Source organism: Lutra lutra, chromosome 14, assembly GCF_902655055.1.
Source record: "Lutra lutra chromosome 14, mLutLut1.2, whole genome shotgun sequence".
Classification (NCBI taxonomy): Eukaryota; Metazoa; Chordata; class Mammalia; order Carnivora; family Mustelidae; genus Lutra; species Lutra lutra.
The window spans coordinates 40350566-40367244 of NC_062291.1; the positions used below are offsets into that span (position 1 = coordinate 40350566).

At 56.6% G+C, this 16679-nt stretch overlaps 1 protein-coding gene across 5 annotated transcripts in view; it reads left to right on the forward strand.

Annotated features, from left to right (window-relative positions):
* ZMIZ1 (zinc finger MIZ-type containing 1) overlaps window positions 1–16679 on the forward strand; it is a 233075-nt gene that overhangs the window by 80799 nt on the left and 135597 nt on the right. Inside the window, exon 4 of one of the 5 annotated variants that reach the window (XM_047701396.1) lies at window positions 6540–6619. The exons of 3 other annotated variants lie outside the window; for them this stretch is intronic. The gene's annotated coding sequence lies outside the window, so the exon portion shown is untranslated. The remainder of the gene's footprint in view (window positions 1–6539; window positions 6620–16679) is intronic. One more of the 5 variants, XM_047701397.1, reaches the window with a different exon arrangement.

Genomic DNA, 16679 nt, shown 5'->3' on the forward strand with positions numbered 1-16679 from the left:
CTGATGCCACCTACAAGTCTCTCCTCAGCCCAGATCTTTGCTCCTGCCAGGCCTCTGGGCTTTTGCCCTCCTGTCTGAGAGACTGCCCGAAAGGGTGATGCCCCAGGCCCTCTTTTCCGCTGCCAGGCCATGATGGACACACCCACCAGCACTCTGTCCTCGAATTCTCCATCTTTCTATGTTTTGCCTGCCTCATGTTAGGCACTGTGCAAACACCCTTGGGAAGCACACAGGCTGGCACTTGTCAGCCTTTGACCTTGCCTTCCCTCTCCCCACCCACAACCCCAACCCTATTTCTTCTTGTCCTCCTCCAGCAGATGGCAGGCACTATCACTAGTTGTTGAAAGAAGGAAATGGATGGATGGATGGGAGCATGGATGGGAGGATGGATGGATGGATGGATGGATGGATGGATGGATGGATGAAAGGAAGGAAGGAGCAACCCCCGAAGTCACTCCTCCATTTTCAGTAAGGGGAAACCAATGTCAGATGTTATGAGGGTGGAGAGGGTGCTTCTGGGAGCCCTCCCTTCTCCAGCGCCTGCTCTCTGGGCCTCCCATGGTGCCAGGACATGGCCCTAGGTTTGCACTGGGCATCACCTGGCACCAGAGCTATCCCCACCCAGAGGCATCCGCCAGAGCCCCGCAGCAGACCTGCCAGGTCTACACTTCATTCTTGAGTCCCTGCAGGTCAGTGATGACACAGGTCTGCCCTTCCCCACCCACTTGCCAAGATTTCACACTAGAGAGAAGGAGCGGGGAAGCCCAGGGGCCTGTACTGGGCTTCCCTGGGCCTGGCTGTGGGCAGGCTGTCAGAACAGCTTGGAATTCTCTCAGAGGAAGTGAAGACAGACGGGATTATTGAACCAAGGGTAGTTTTGGATTCTCGGATAGCCCTACCCAGGAGTTCCCCAGACCCCACTTACTTGGTCAGCCTTCTTATCTGTTCCTAAGGACAACTGCAGCTACTGCTCTTTGGTGAAAAGTCTCAGGATTTCAGTGTTACCCTGAGCACTCAGGCCCCCAAGCCTCTGGGCTCAACTCTGCTGTACCTGGAGTAGATGGACAAGGGTCTCATAGCCAAAGAGATGACTGGGCACCGGATTTCAATTATGCAAGAATAAGGAAAGACACAGCATCAAAATGTGTGGCAGTTCAGGAATAGAAAAAAAACAACAACAACAACACTTGGGGGACAATCAGGGAGGGCAGCATGGTGGAGGTGATCCATTGGGCATTGAAGGAAGGGGTTCCAATGGGCAGAGCAGTTGAAAGCATGGTTGGGGCAAGATAGTACCCGTTCTTCCACTTTCAGCTCTGTGACCACTTGTCTCTGCTGGGCATTTCTTCAGCTATAAGATGGATCTTACGGCTCCCTGGTGATAAGAGTATGGTCAGGGTGGAATGGAGCAGCCAGGGCTTCTGGGGTTGCTGAGGAAGGGCCCTAACAGGGGCACCTGGGTGGCTCAGTCAGTGAAGCGTCTGCCTTTGGCTCAGGTCATGATCACGGAGTCCTGGGATTGAGCCCCGCATTGAGCCCTACATTGGGGCCCCCTGCTCAGCGGGGGGTCTGCTTCTCCCTTTTCCTCTGCTCTGCCTCCCCCTCCCACTCCTACTCTCTCACTCGCTCACTGTCTCTTTCAAATACATTAACGAAATCTTTAGGAAAAAAGGGGGAGCCCTAGATGACTGGAGAATCCTCATGTTTCCGGCAGGCTGGGTTTCTCACTCCATAGGCACACCGGACTTGCATGTGTGTGCGCGGCCCTGTGCGTGTTGGGTGGGTGATGGACAGCAGGAGTGAGGAGCCGGAAGCCTGGTGCTGGAGCCCCCAAGTGCAGGCTCAGAGGTGGCACTGGGGTAGACCCCGCCCCCCCATACCGCTCTGGGGTCGTCCAGCTCCCTCCTCCGGTGGCCTGTGGGGAGGTCAGTGCTCTGGCCCTGTCCTGCTCTAGAAGATCCGCTGCCCCCCCCCCGCCCCCAGTCAGGGTCTGGTCAGAGGGACAGTTTGAAGCTGCCCTTCTTTCTCCTGGCCTGGGCTTCCACCGAGACCTAGGACCCTTAGTCTGGTCCTTCCCCATGGTCTCGCTTCCTCTCCCCCAACCACAACCCCCCAGCTTGATGAGGTCAGGGAACATGTATTCCAGGAATGTGGGAGGCGGGGCAGCCAGCCTGGTTTGGACAACCATCCGGGTAAATATTTGCCTAGCTCCTGGAGCCAGTACCGTCCGCCCTGGGGAGGACAAGTGGCCTATTCCTAGGGTCATGTAAGGGGATGCTTTCCTGGGAGATCTCAGAGGGGCGAACCCACATCTCCCCAGTGAGCCTGGGACCTGGGTCTGAGGCCACCCCTCTGGGCAGGGCCAGAGACAGGGTCCCTGGCCCACAGGACCAGCCCCAGCTTGGCCCATCTGTAAAATGGGAATGAGAACAGCCCAGATAGGGAAGGTCAGTGCCCAAGGAGCTGGTTCAGGGCAGCTCAGCCTGTGGAGCAGCAGGGTAGACCCAGTTTGGGTGGGTCCCATGTAACCATGTTTTGGTCCCAGTTCGACCACTTACGACCTTAAGGAATTGCCCCCTCCTTCAAACTTCAACAGCCATTATCCCTGACCTGTTGTTTTATATGTGGCACCTGGATCCACAAACCCATTTCATCTTAAGCCGTCACAGCCATCAGGGAACAATTAGCAGCGTGTGACCCGAACCCTGAACTCTGGCTCAGGGACGCCTTCCATATGGCCCCCTGCCTACAGACCACGCTGGGCCGTCTGAACCCTCCCCTACTGTAGTCTGTGGGTAAGTCAGTGATCTGGCCAACGCCAGGCTCTACAAGGTCAGCCTGCCACCTCGCTGGTGGGCAAATAGCTTCAAGGGCCACTGGTCTCTGTTCAGAAAGGAGATGAGGTCCCAGAGATCCCGAGTGACTTGCCCAAAGTCACCCAACTTTAAAGGGCAAAGCAAGGATTCCAGTCCACTCTGCCCATCCTTGTCCTTGACCTCACCATGGAGGACAGGACCAGTGCTCCAGCCCGGAATGTGGGTTCTGAACCTTTGGCAGCTGTAGAGATCAACCAGTCCCTTAGCCACAGGCTTGGAGCCGGAGACACGAGCCAGCAGGGTACCTCTCATCCTGGATGCCCTGTGGCCTGGGCCGCCTGTGCTCCAGTGAGCCCCAGTCAGCCCAGCATCTCTCTGGGCCAGGCTCAGCCCCAACCCCAGTTGGCTTCCTCCCACCAAGCCAACACCCAGGGCCAGGGCATCCCTGCAGGAGGAAGGGATGGGCAGGTGGGTGTGTTTGGGAGAATGTATCTGGGTCCTGGGATGCTCTCCACCCCATGGTGACCTTGGCCGTATTCCCAGACCCAGAGTTGCCGCTCTCCAGCTGTGAGACCTCTGGCAATCCTATCCTTCCTCAGAGCTCAGTTTCCTGCTCTATAGAATGGGCACCCTTTCTGCCCTGCCCTGCCCCTGGGAGCTCCAGATCTGCAAGGAGAATGAAAGCGTGGTTGTCCTGAGGTCTGCACGCTCCTCTCTGCCCTTGTGGCCTTCGCAGTCAGAGGCTTTCCCTTGGCCAGGCCCTCAACCCCTTCCCCGGCTCTGCAGTGAGAGTCCTGCGCTAAGGATGCCGGGAGAGCCCTCTGGGTGATGGGGTTCCCAGCCCATGGGGACACTGGGTGCTCCTCCCCTGGCCCTGAGGTTCAGTCCGTGCCCCACCCTGCTGCATGGCCTCAAGAGCCTTTGCAGCAGAGAACATTTCCCCGTGGTGGATCTGTGTTGTTTCTGGTGGTGGTCAGGCTGGTCTCCTTCTCCCTTATTCTCCCCCTGGTCGCCAGGGGACCAAACCCACACAGACTATGAGCTTCACCTCAGGGCCCCCTGATGTGGGGCAGGGAGTTATCACCTCTGAGCTCACAGCTCTTCTGTGCCTCTGTGAGTGGTGCCCAGGTGCCCAGCCCTGTCTCTGAGCTGGTCCACCCTCTGGCCAAGCGTGGGTAGGCAGACCACCAGCCTGCGTGTGTCATGGCTGTGTTCTTGTTATTCATTATCTCCTTATTGCCTGTGTGACCTCGGGAATTTACCCAACCTCTCTGGGCAGCATGTGTAAATGGGAGGTGCCAGTTTTGTTTCCGCCTCCTAGCACTTACCAAAAGTTAAAGAAATCGCAGGCAGAGCCCCAATATGGACTCAGTAGAAGCAGGCCTCCTGGTCCTGTCTCTTTCCCAGGGTCACAGGGAAAAGCCAGGGGGCAGTCAGTTCCCAGCCAAGACTGGAGTTTGTATCCTGATGCAGCCCTGAACCTATCTGTGCACTTGCTGTGTGACCTTGGACACATCTCTTCCCCTTTCTGGTCTGTGTGCCCCTTTGCCCAAGCCCAGCAGAAAGCCTGGGGGTCTGAGGGCACAGGTGTGTGTGCTGTGAGCCGGAAGCGCCCCTGAGGGGCAGGATGGGCGGGTGTCATTCTTTGGGGCCTGGACATGGCTCACCGTGTGAGCAAGGGCTTTCCAGCTCTGGCTTCGATCTCAGCTGCCAATATCATGATTTTCTCTCTGTCAGCAGGTCTGTGGGCCAGCTCACCTTTGGGAAAGGCCTGATCTATGGGTGGTGGTGATACCAGTTTTGCCCCAGCCTCTGACTTGCCACGTGACCCTCTAACAAGGGCGCTCAAGGCCCCTCTTCAGGCCTCAGACCCCTCCTCTGAGAAATGGGAGAGTTGGAGCCTGTGAGCACCAGGGCTGTTTGTGTTCCTATGTCAAGCAGTTAGGGGGCTGCCAGAGCCAAGGGGTCAAGGTGCAGAGACATTGTCTTTCCCTCCTGGGGCAGGGATGCCAGCCCTGGCTTGGGGAGCTTGGGGCCTAGGGGCCTGCTGCTCTGTAGAGCCTGGCACCAGCCCCTGCAAGGTCCGTGGTGCCCAAGCTGACCTACCCGGAATGCTGCCTGCGTACCCAGCACTCATGTGTGCTACCTTCTACCATCTGTACACGGCTTTGAGGGAGGTCCCCTCATGACCCCTGTGTTCCCACCCGCAGATGAGAAAACTGAGGCATAGAGAGGTTTAAGAAGTTCAACCAAAGCCATACACTTGTTAAGAGGGGTGAAACCCAGACTTGAAGCAGCCAGTGCACGCACTTGTCCTAGCTGTGCCTGCCTGCTGGCTGCCCAGGGCAGTGGGCTGGCTCCGACGCCACCTGTGGCCCCCTGGCATGTGTGGGAGGCCACGATTCATGTGGCCCACACACTCCTCCCTTCTCTCTTAGCCATGGGGTTCACCCCAAGAGGCTCTTGGCCCACAGTTAGGTTTCCCATTTCTCAGAAGATGCACAGCCCCAGTGAATTATGGCAATTGTCTGGAGCTACCCAGTGAGGCACCTTTGTCGCCGGCTCTCAAATGTGAGGCTCTGTGGCCTGTGCTGTGTAGCCAGGACTCCAGAGAAACCCACCTGCTGAGCCTCTGGGTCCGGTCCTCCAGGATCCCTCCGGGGAGTGGAGCAGAGCGAGGAGGGATGGTAGCCCTTGAGGAGCTGGGCGAGTGGGATCCCCTCCCCCACCCCATGAGGGTAATCGTGCCCCAGCAACAGTGGGGAGCAGAGTGCCCATGCCTTCTTCCTCCCTCTGTCATCTCCACATAACCAGTGCACCAGCAATTCCTGCCACTCTGTCCGCTGTCCCCTCTGCTACAAGCACCACCATCTCTGGCCTGGACCCCTGAAACAGACTCTACACCGTTCTCCCTGCCCTCCCGAGCCCTGCTCCCCCAGCAGCCACAGAATCTTCTCCAACCAGAGCTAAGGTCATGTCCCTCAGTTGTTCAGACCCTCCTGGAGCTCCTGTCCACCTCTCAGTGATTGGCCATCCACTTGACCCCCACTCACCCCACCTCTCCTTCCCTCACCACCCCTACCACCACCCACTCTCAACTCCTCCCCCTGAGCCAGGCTTCCTTCCCTGTCTTCAAGTCTTCACATGTACTATTCCCTCTGCCTGGAATGCTGTTCCATGCATCTTGGCCTGCCTCTCTCAGGCTCACCCTTCAACTTTACTTCCTCAGAGAGGCTCCCCTGAAACTTGAGTCTATGTTGTGTAGCCCCTGTAACTCGTTTTTTCTGGCAGATGCCTCTTCTAGTTATGTAGTGTCTAATTATCAGGATTCCCGCAAGGACGGGACCCAGCACAGCTCGGGGGTTTGTTCAGGGTTTTTTGAGCAAATGAGTGAATGCCGAGTGCTTCCGTCACCCCAAGTCCTCAGATGCTCCTTGAAACCCTGAGAGAAATTGTGATTCTCCTGTTTGACAGGTGAGGGCCAGGAGCATACACATGCAGCTGGTAACTGGCCGATGTGGGGTGTCAGGGGTGCTGCATCGGGGCACCCCATCATTGGGCCCCTCTTCCTCTAAGTCCCTCTGACTCTCCACCTGCCAAATGGGGATGACTGGGTTTTGCGGGCAGTAAACTTTCCAGAAGGTGGGTGGGTGGGCGGTGGCGGCCCAATCAGTTCCGGGCCCTGCAGCGAGGGTCCCCTCTGACCACCCCTTCCCGTTGCAGCAGGATGGCACGGGAGTGAGGCGGAGGGGCTGAGCACCGTTGACCAGACGTGGGACACTGGTGGTTCGCGGGTCACTGAGGTAGGTGTGCAGCTGGGCTGGTGGGGGCAGGTTTGGCCTGGATGCTCGGAGAAGGGGTAGGCGTGTCTTGAGTGGGGAGTAGTACCGGCCCCAGCAACCGTGCCTTTGACTGGGCCTTGGTCCTCATGGGCTGCATGGGGTGCGGCCACCCCGACTGAGACCTTGTCAGCCCCCCAAAGGGCCTCCAGGGACCTCTAAGTCCTGGCCTTTCTCTAGAGTGGCTGCCAAGGCAGGAGGCAGGTGAATGCAGCCAGGGAGAAGGGCAGGTTTGGTGTCCCCAACCTTGCCCCACGGCTTTGTCTGTACCACTCAGCCCCCTGGCGTGTGGGGCACATCTGCTGAGCAACATGGCGGCCACACAGGAAGAGGCTGTTTGCTGAAATGGGTGTTGTGGCTGCCCGCACCCTTCTGTCCCACAAACACACAGACCTCTGGGCTCTGGAGTCAGAGTGACTGTGTTCAAATCCTGGCTCTGCCACTTGTCCACCATGATCTTGTGCGGTTTCTCTGTGTTCGATTTCCCTGTCTGCAAAAGAGGGAGGGGCTCCCAGCACCTGCCCCGACAGGTGCACTGGCACACCTGGTACCAATGTGCACGCAGGAGGGCTAGGTCAGCATTCTTGTTGGGGATGCGGGGACCCTTTCTCCTTTCTGGACACCACGGTTCCCACCAGCACCCCCCTCCCCGAGCACCCATCAACCCCAGAAGGGATGCAAACTGGACATCCACCATACTGAGGATTTGGGGGCTCCTGGGAGCTCCTGAGAGTTGGAGCTACAAGGTCCTGGGGCTGAGCCTCCCGGCCCTGTGGAGGCCGGGACACCAGCCTGTCTCAACACAGAGTGGCATTTTAGGGTTGATCACTCTTGGTCCTGTGTCAGAGGGTGACCTGTATAATCCCTCTTTACTCTGCGGCTCCCAATCCAGAGATGAGAGGCCTTCATAAAAGTGCTGACTTGGGCCAGGGTCCTTTGTCCCAAGGCCCTGGGGCTCAGCCGGGGGAGGCAGAGTCTTTGCTCTGGCATGAGGCCTTGCCCATTTGTCTCCCTACGGCCCTCAGCTCCTCTCCTGAGACCCCTTGTGCTCCCAGGTGCCCAGATACAGGACCAGGGGCTCTGGAACCAGGGAGCGGGGTGGTGGGAGAGCCCAGCTCCCTGCTATCAGCTCATGACCTTGGGCTAGTCCTTTCACTTCTGTGAGAGTGAGAGCCAGTGTTCTCATCTGAAAATGAGGATAATTATACCCACACTGCTGAGAAGGCCATTATGGGGATGCTCAGAATCCTGAAATATTTTTAAATGTTAGAGCTTAGTGAGAGGCTACTGTGTACCAGGCACTATGCTCCTTAAATACATACTTCTTCCCGCAGTAATCCCGTGAGGAGGTGTTTAGTGCCTCATTCTCCAGAGGCTCAAAGTGGTTAAGAAACCCATAGAGCTGTAAGTAGTGGCGTGGGGATTTGAACCGTGGAATTAAGTGTCCACAATGCCGTAGAGCCCAGGGCTCTGAGCCACTGGCAGGCCCGAGGTGGGTGCTCGGGAAACCACCTCCCTTTCTGCCTGGCGCCTTTGCCCGGCTCTCTAAGCCTGCAGCCCTCAGGAGCCCAAGGGGGGCCCCTGGAGGCTGGTGGGCGCCCCTCCCCAGAGGGCCTGCCAGCAACTCGATAAGCCTAGGGGAACCCATTGCTAATTGTGGGGTAACCTCTGAAATTCTCCTTCACGGTGGGTTCTTTTTTCGGATGTTTTTCAAGGTAATTCATTCCCTTTCCAGAAATTGCCAGTGGCGGAGCATTAGGGAGCTGGTAATTAATCATAGGAGAGGCTTGGAGTTTATTCTTTAAAAGGGAAAAAAAAAAAAAAAAAAAAAAGGAAGACTAGAAAGCCTTGATGGAAAAAGAAAAGAAAACCACTCCAAGGCAAGGGTGGTAATCAATACCTCGGTGTCCCCTGGGGGCGGGAGGGGGGGTGTGGCGAGACATATTGCTCCTCCCTTTCTTCCTGGGGTTTACAGATGGTCAGCGCCTGCCGCAGCATGGGTGAGGCTCTGCCCCTAAGCTCCCCGGGCCTTTTGGAGCAAGGAACTGCCTCTCCCTGGACTCAGCTTTGCCACCTGTAAAATGGGTGAAGGGCAGGTATCAGACTAGAAAAGAAAATTAAATGATTTGTTCCCCACCTCATCCTGGTGCCCAACGCAGGGTCGTTGCCCAATTGATATCTTATTAATTGAGTGAGTGAGTGAGTGAGTGAGTAAGGGAACAAATGAATGATTTTCTTGGTCTTCATTAGCTATCACCAGTCAAGGAGATGGTACTTGCTCTAGAACATTGTTTCTCTAGTTGTGTTCTAATTTGGAGTGATAGCTGGAGTGAGGGGCCAGCTCTGTTGCATGGCAAACTCCTGATGAAAGGACATTCCTGCCCAGCAGACTGTAGTTGGCCGAGCTCAGGCCCTCAGGGGCGACTGCACTGGCATCCTCAGGTTCGACTTTCCAAGAGTCTGAGCTGTCTGGAGATTTTTATTTTTAAGTTGCCTTCTGGGTGGGTAGTGAGTTCCTCATCACCAAAAGTATGCAAGCTGGGGCTGCATGGGTTACTCAGGGGGCAGACTAGGTCGGGATTGGGCGGCAGGCACTCAGAGCATTCCTGAGTTGGAGAGAGAACATGAGGTTCTCCAGGATGGACACAGGGGAGGCTGGACCAGTAGGCAGGGGAGCCCCTTCCCAGAGGTGGGCTAGAGGAGGCTGCTGAGAAGGGGGTTGGCCATGTAGGACACCTATGCTTTGGTGCCTGTTCCCTTGGGGGGAAAGAGGTGTGTGTAGGTGTGTGGATGTGTCTCTCTCTTTCGGGATGGCTCTCTCTGTGCATGTGCCTCTCTCCTGCCCAGGTTCCCTGTCTTCTCACGTGGGCAGCCCCTGCTCCGCCTCCCTAGCTTACCCACTTTCTCCCTGTCCGGTCACATCCACAGCTCCCCCCGGAGCTCCCTCTGGAATTTCTTTCTGAGCCCCAGGACCTTCTCACGTCTGCTCTCCTTATCTTGGGAGGCACCCCTAGCCAGGCATCCCCGCAGACATCTGCTCCATATCATCGCTTCTGTGGTCACCAGGATTGAGTAGAACTGAGAATTCCTGGGCTTCCAACCTGCCGCTCTTTGCCTTGTTCTTCCAGCCCTGGCGTGCCCGGCTCCCTCCCACACTGCCCTTTGGAAGGGTCTGAGGCAGTGCCCCCGACTTCCAGCCTTGGGGGCGGCGCACCATATGGGGCCTGTCCCCAGGGACCACCATGCCACCTGCTCAGGAGGGACCGTGAGCTCCCAGCTGCCCTGTGCTGTCCTGGGCTTGTGGGCCTCTGGCCACAGGTGAAAGTAGGAAAGCAAGAGGGGGCCTGTGTCCACTAACAGGGCACTTGGAACCTGGCATTTACCTCCAGCGCTAATAAAACTGTGGCTATTATTAGAAGTGAGGTGTCCAGAAGCTGGCTGCCAGGCAGGAACCACTGTATGCTCAGGAAGAAATCAGCTGTCCTCTCCGGAGGGGAGAAGGAAGTGGAGGGTGGACTCCCAGAGATCCAGGGGCCTGGAGGGTCTCAGAGGCCGGCGAAGTAGGCCAGGCGCCTCCATTCCACTGGACGTCCTCTGTGAGCTCCCTCAGTCCCCATCCCTGGCCAGTCCGTCTTCCTGGGACTCCTGCTGTGTGCCCAGCAGACTCTTCCCAGCATTCAAAGCCACCTCCATCCGCCCCTGCCTCCTTGCACGGCCGCGTCTCACCCTCGCTGACTTCTGGCATCCCGTGCTACCTGCCCTCCCATCTTCGCCACATGTCCCCACAGCTGAGCCTTCACGCCTGCGCCTCCTTCTGCCTTGAAAGCTCTCCACCCTTGTTGCTGCGTGGCCCGAACCTTCTGGAGCCTTCCTCAAGCCCTGCTTCCTCCGCAAGGTCAGATGTGGACTCCTGCCCACCCTGGACCCTACAGCCTCTGCTTCCCAGAGTTCCTGGGCATTTCCTCCCTGAACTCTTCCAAACTGGAAACCCTCTCTATGCCCTCAGGACCTTCAGAGTGCTGGCCAGGCGGCCCACTAGCCCATCCTTTCTTTTGTCTTTGTTGTATACTGGAAGGATGACATGCGGGCTCTTTTACACTCTGTTTTCCTCTGAAACCTGGTGTGTGTTTAACACACACCCCACATGCTGTGGTTTCCTCATTTGCCGGGGAGGGGGGTGGAAACTGAGGCTGGCGAAGGAAATCTGGCAGATGACAGTCGGCACAGTGAGCACCTTCCCTGTAGGCCAGGCTGCCACTATCCTGCCATTCAAAGTAAGACAGGGGCATGCCACACTGGTCGTAAAGGTAAACTGAGGCAGTCAGAAGTGTGGCAAGTCCCTAGGCAGCCAGACCTTAAGAGGAATGGAGGGAACGAGTTGTGAAGGGTTCCATTCCCCTCACAGTGGGCTCCAGGGCTCCTGGTGCTTCCCTACCTAATCCCCAAACAGTCCTAGACCAAGGGGACAGTCACAGGCTGTGCCACATGGGAGTCAGCAGGGCTGCTCATCACTCCAGACACAGCGTGCAGCCTAGGACACTGGGGTTCTGGGGGTTAGTGCACCCAGCTCCTCCCTGGAAGAGAGGATGCCCCTGTCCACCCCTCCCTCCCACAACTCCCAGGATGCAGTCTGAATGGCAGAGGGGCCCAAAATGTGTGTTTCTAGGAACCCGAGGATTCCCCCAGGGTGGGAAGATGCCTGGGGCAGGGAGAGGGAGGAGGGGATTATCTCCCCAGAACCTAGCCCTGCCCCTGCCAGCCTGGAGTGACCTCTCAGGAGCCCACAAGCATCAGAATAACCCCTCGGAAGCCTGCTCCCCCCACGGCCTCTCTGGCTGCCAGCTGCATTTTGTGGCCTGCTCCTCTGACAGTCGGACTCTCGTTTGCCTCTGGTCAGGCATCATGGCAGGAAGTCCGGGAAGGTTCAGATGCTGGGCTTGTCCTCCCTCCCACCCCCAGGTCCCTGACCACAGGCAGGGCTGGAGCCACTGCCCAAGGAGGACCCCCCTCAGAGGGGCTACCTCTTCCCACCCGCTCTTGGCTGATATCTCGTGTGGGCTGAGCTAGCCCTGTGAGATGCATCTGTCCCCTCCTTTAGCCCCAAGCATCCATGGCTTTTCCTCATGTCTGCCCCTCCAAGCCAGCCACCTGCTGACTCCCCGGCTGGACTGGAAGCATCTTGAAAGCTCAGGGCAGACCGAACCGTGTCCCAGACCCAGTTCCTAGTGTGCCTGTGCCGCACGGCAGGAAGCCAGCAGACACTCAGCCTGTGTGCACCCCACTGTTTCTGGGGATGGTGAGGGGATTTTATCGGGTAGGCTGGTTCTTAGTGTATGGGGTGGGCCGTGTTAAGAAGGATTCTGAGGCTGTGCGCAGGCTGGCAGATGTGTTGTGTGCTGCCTGGTGCGTGTTTGTCCTTTCCAACCCCAGCTCCCTGGGCTTGGAGTCCAGTGGTCAGGTGTCTCAGATCTGGGCTGTGGCCAGTGTGGGCACAGGGAGGAGATAGTGACCTCGGTGGTGTCTGCAGGTGCCCGTCTGCTGAGGCCTCTGGGCAAACTGCCCCAAGAACCTTCCAGAGCTCAAAGGGTAGTGGGACTCAGAGAGCTGACTGGGGAGCACCAACCCCAGGCCCCCCAGTCTGGTTAATGGAAATCTGTGAGAGCTTTTCCCTCACATCTGTCTTTCCTCTTAAGTGCTTCTTACCCTTGTTCAGTTCCGGTTTGGGAAAAAGCACATCTTGCCTCACAGCTGTTTGGGACCCTCCACTGCTTCCCCGAGGCTCTTTGGGGGCCTCTTTTGGAGCCTGTGGGAACATCTCTGCTTCATAACCCCCGTGGAATGTTCCCATGCTGCCCTCTCCGTCTGGCCCACATTCTGGTTGGCCGGTGAGACAGCCTAGTATGGAACAGCTCTCACTGGGTGGCCCCTGGTGAGCTCTCTCTCAGCTCCCTGCCCCAGCCAGACTCCCCACCACAGCCAGCCCCCAGACCTCTGTCCCTGTCACCGCCTGGGGAGCCAGCCCCTAGACCCCTGTCCTTGTCACTTCCTGGGGAGCCAGCCCCCAGACCCCTGTCCTTGTCACTTCCTGGGGAGCCAGCCAGCCCCCTTCACCCCCACCATCTCTGTCCCCAACAAATGCCCTCTCAGCCGAGGCTCCCAGCCATCCTCTGCCCAGAAGTTCCAGAGTGGCCAAGGGTTGAGTCAGGAAAATGTTGATAAACTAAAACCTGTAAATAATCCAAAACATTTTTCTCTGTGTGTGGAAGAAACACAATAAAAACACTTGCATCCTTTAGCCAGCTTAACCTGTCCCCAGTCATAGCTCCAGGAGGGCTGGTCAGGGTCATCCCATGCCTGCGGGGGGCTCCTCTAGCTGCTGCTTGCACACCTCCACTACTGGAGAGCTCACCACCTCAAATAAGGGTTCACGCACGCATGTGAGTTTCAGTGTGGTCAGTGATGCAGTGTGACATGTGGTTAAAGTATGGTTTTAGGAACAGATGGTTCGGGGTTCAAGACCTTGCTCTGCTACCTATCAACTGGGTGAGTCTGGACAAGTTACTACATCTCCGATGCTCTCTGTTAGGTTACAGGTGAGGACAATCTATAAATGAGGAGAAGCCTGCTTGCAAGGGGTGCTGTGGGGCAGACAGGCAGCAACAGCTGGGTGCCACCAGTCTCCTCTGGTCATGGAAGATGGAAGCTCTAAGGGAGCTTGCCTCCCACCCCTCAGCAATGGAACATCTGCCCGAGGTTGGCGTCAAGTCTGGTACCCAGATACTTCCCTCCCCGGAGATACTGGCCTCCCAGATCCTCTCTGGAGCTCTCCCATGGGAACTGTCAAGATGGCACTTCAAGATGGAGACACAGTACTTCCCCAAAGTGCCGACATCACCAGGGCATTGGTTCAATTACAGTTTCTCAGGTCTCTCTCTTGATGTCTGCTTCCGTGGGTCTGGGACCCAGGGCTCTGAGTTTGTCACCAGTTCACCATTGAACACCCGTATCAGGCCAGTCTAGGACACACTGAGGCCTGTAACGGGGAGCTGGCCTAGAGCTTGGGCCCTGGATGGTGTCATAGCCTCACTGGTTGAACTGGAACAAAGCTGTCTGTCCCTGTGGCTAAGTTTTCTCATGGATATACCAGGGGTCCTGGTGATCCGTAAGGGCTCTTCCTGCTCTCCTAAGTCTGTGCTAATCAGAAGGACGTTGCCTAGGGGTCCTCTCTGCTAGGATCCCTGAGGCAGACCTCTGGGTTTCGGCCCCATTCTCTTTGGCCACAGAGCATTCAGGTCCTAAGACACTTGCCAGACCCAGAGCCCAAGGGACAGAAAAGCTGTTCCCTGGGTGCCACATGCCATGGAGTGGTGGTTCCCCTGGGCCTTCCAGGACGCCTTTAGATCAGCAGGTGTCTGTGAGTCCACTCAGATCTCAAATCTCTTCTGGAAGCTGAGAAGGACCACTTACTTGGAGCCAGCTGGGGGTGGGGGACAGGGTGGAGCGGGGTCATCCAGCTCCTCTGAGGGGCATTGGACCTTTATTAGTTAGCATATGTGGAAGTCTGGAGTGTCAGAACTAAAGGGGGCCCTGTGGAGCTCCTTACTTTTATAGATGGGGAAACTGAGGTCCCGCATGGAAAATGACTTGCTTCACCCAGGGAGAAGCGGGGAGCTGTGCTGGAACCCAGGTCTCTCAGCTTATAGTCTGGTCTCTGGACAGTGCCTGGCTGCCCACTACACCTCTCCTTGGGCTGTCTGGGACGGATGGTTCCACTGGGCCTGAGCCCTGCAGCAGCTTGTGCAGCCCCTGGGAAGAAGTGGGGCCATGTCAGGACAGGGACCAAGGGGCTGCCTGCTCCTGAACACTGGGCCCTTCTTTGACCTTCTCTGTCAACCTAAATCAACAGCCCCTGCTCAGCTCCCGGTCCTCCCACCCCAGCCAGGACAACCCCCATGGAAAGTTTCCAGGAATGTCCACGTGGAGGGCAACACGATCCAAGAATGAAAAAAGGCTCTCACTCTTAGGCTCCCTCCCATTTTCCACTCATGGGTGCTCAAGGGAGTTCATAGGCAGAGGTGGAGACGCTGGCCCTGTCCTAATGAGACCTTGTTGGAGGCGGCTCGGGCCTGGCAGGTGACAGAGGAGGCATTATTCACCGTTGGGGCGTTCACCCTGCCCCGGTCACCTGGGATGATGTCAGGACTTGGGGCCCAGAGTCGGAGCTGTGCAGTCACTCGGATGAGGGCCTGGGGCTCCTCTGACCACTGGCTTCTCTGACACAGCCAGCCTTGGGTGTGGGCCGAGGTCAGCGGCTCACTCTCCTTCCTGGGCCCGGAGCCCAGCCAGGTCCTCTGTTCATAGCCAGGGCCAGGTACAGGACATGCCTCACGGTCTTTGCATAAGCCAGCCCCTCTTCCCCACATTCTCCATCTGTAGTCAGTAAGGCAGCAGTATTTAGTAAACACCTACTGTGTACGTGGATCTGTGCTCAGCTCTTGGGGAGATAAGGCAACCAAAGACCCTATACCAGCCCTCAGGTTGGCCCAGTCTAGGCCAAGGATCACCCAAAGGAAGGAGAATTAGTCCTACCCAGGGCCCTGGGGCCAGGAAGGTGCTGAGATGACAGAGAAGGAAGCCTTGGGAAGTGTGAGATACAGAAGGCTTCCTGGAGGAGGCAGGTTAGAGCAGAATGACACTAAGAATTTCAAGGATTGCAGGTGGGGCTGAAGGTGAGACAGGAAAGGCACAGCCTGAGGTCAGGGTACAGCCCCCACCAGGACCCTGGATGGTGCCTACTATATATGTGAGTGTCGTGCAGTGTGACATAAAAAAAGGAAGACCCAAACTCTGAACAATCACTTGAAATCTTGCATTATCGATCAGTACACAGGTCCTTCTGGTGCCTTCCCAGCTCTGTGGAAAGATGAACACCCAGTGGTTAGAGAATGGGCCCTTTCCCTGAACTGGTCTTTTGTAACGTAAGTAAATTATCTGCCGGCCTTTGGTGCCGGGCAGTTTGATAATTCAGGTGTTTAAACGGTAATGACTGTGTGGCCAGTCCAGGCAGGAGGCAGTGAGTCAGGCGGCAGATTCAACAGGAATGAAAGGCACTTAATTTAAGTGCAGTGTGACTTTTCTAAATCTGCCTGCTCTGCACGAGGAATGATCTGACCAGGGATACCAGGCCCCCTCCCCCAGGGGCTGGTACGTGGTTCCCTGGGGCTGGGCCATGCTAGACCCTCTTGGCTCTCTCTGTCAGAGGGGATTTGGCTGCGGAGCTTCTGGGAGGTGGCAGGAACTTGGTGGCTGTGAGTGGAGAAGAGGATGTGAAGGGTCAGGGGACAGCCTGTGCATGCCAGTTGCCAGCAAATCCCTCAGGCCCTGAGGATAACCTGCTTTTTTAGGGTTTCCAGAAGGGTCTTCTGGAAAGCAATAGGAAGAAATTTAAGAATAGACCTTGGCCAGCAGAGAGAGAAGTGACTTGCCTAGGGTCATGCAGCAGTCCTTGCTGCTGATCACTGTGATGTTGCCGTGGGTGTGTGTGCATGCTTGCACATACGCGCACATGAGTGTTTTGCAGGAGTCTGAATGAAAGTCATGTTAGTGAGCACCTGCCCCATATACTTTGCACACATTATCTAATTTAATCTTCATAAATTGTGTTTACCAAATGAGTAAGTTATGGGACAGAGAAGTTAAGTCATATGGTCACATGGCCCTTGGGAGATGGGGTCAGAACTTGAATCCAGCTTCGTCTGACTTTAAAGCCTGAGCCCAGCGTTGCCAGGAGAGAGCCCCTTCCAACCAGGAAGATCATAGGTGGCTTCCTGGAGATAGGCTGCTTTTGTCTCCAACAGACCAGGTATCATGAACCTTCAGGTCCCAAGCTGCGTAAGGCCCCATCACCTGACCTCCCAGAGGCTCTTCCTCTTGGTCATAAAATGAGAAGGAAAAGGCCTCCTTTCTGGGGCTCGATGGGATAAGGCCAGTGGTGGGTGTGTTCCCTAGGTTCAGTTCAGGTAGC